The 944-nt window shown below is 31.6% G+C and overlaps 1 long non-coding RNA gene across 1 annotated transcript in view; it reads left to right on the top strand.

Annotated features, from left to right (window-relative positions):
• Nucleotides 1–944, top strand: part of LOC106475325 — an 8595-nt gene that overhangs the window by 2413 nt on the left and 5238 nt on the right. Inside the window, exon 2 of the long non-coding RNA XR_002608840.1 lies at nt 383–549. This is a non-coding gene — a long non-coding RNA (uncharacterized LOC106475325). The remainder of the gene's footprint in view (nt 1–382; nt 550–944) is intronic.

The raw sequence follows: 944 nt of genomic DNA, 5'->3' as shown, positions 1-944 counted from the left end.
ATAGTAGTTCAATAAAATTTTGAATGCGAGTCAACAAACGAAATGACATGACCTTTCACCTGTGACCCATCTGAAAAGGGTTAATGTGTATATAATACTCTGGTCAACAGCAGTTAGTTTCATTTGTCTCTTTTGGATCATTCTTCCATTTTTGTTTGCATGAGTTGTGTTAAGTGTTTTATAGTCGTAAATACAACTGAAAACTTTAATTATTGTTTGTTATAAATACAACCGAAAACTTTAATTATTGTTTCTCATAAATACAACCGAAAACTTTAATTATTGTTTCTTAGAGCTAGAGTTTTTTCATCTTTATTAAACAACTTATTATTCAATGATCCATTGTATGTACTGAAATGTTTTGTATGAATTCAATCTATAGATTGTCCAGAACCAATTAACATTTTGGCAATTGTCCTTGGCGTTATTGGCGGGATTGTCTTGGTGGGACTAGCGCTTCTACTCATCTGGAAACTTTTTACCACTATTCACGACCGCAGAGAATTTGCCAAGTTTGAGAAGGAAAGACAGATGGCAAAATGGGACACTGTAAGTAGCAGCGTGTCATCTTTCCTTATGTAAAAACCTAACTATAAAATACAGGACATTTTGTGATTTTTGAGTATAAATGAGATTACGCCTCTTACTACGTCTTTGTAATGCAATTATATTATAATATGACAACATTCCATAAAAAAACTCTACTTGAAATATTTAAAACTGTCAGATTTCTAAACTTTTATATTTGACTACAAACTGGTGTTGTTTACTTTATCACTCACTTTCTTAAGGCTTTACACATTGTTTAAATTTACTTGAAAACAAACTGGTGTGGCTTACTTTATCACTCACTTTCTTAAGGCTTTACACATTGTTTAAATTTACTTGAAAACAAACTGGTGTGGCTTACTTTATCACTCACTTTCTTAAGGCTTTACACATTG

This window comes from Limulus polyphemus, unplaced genomic scaffold (assembly GCF_000517525.1).
Source record: "Limulus polyphemus unplaced genomic scaffold, Limulus_polyphemus-2.1.2 Scaffold8405, whole genome shotgun sequence".
NCBI classification, from domain to species: Eukaryota; Metazoa; Arthropoda; class Merostomata; order Xiphosura; family Limulidae; genus Limulus; species Limulus polyphemus.
This window is presented reverse-complemented; position numbering and strand designations above follow the sequence as displayed.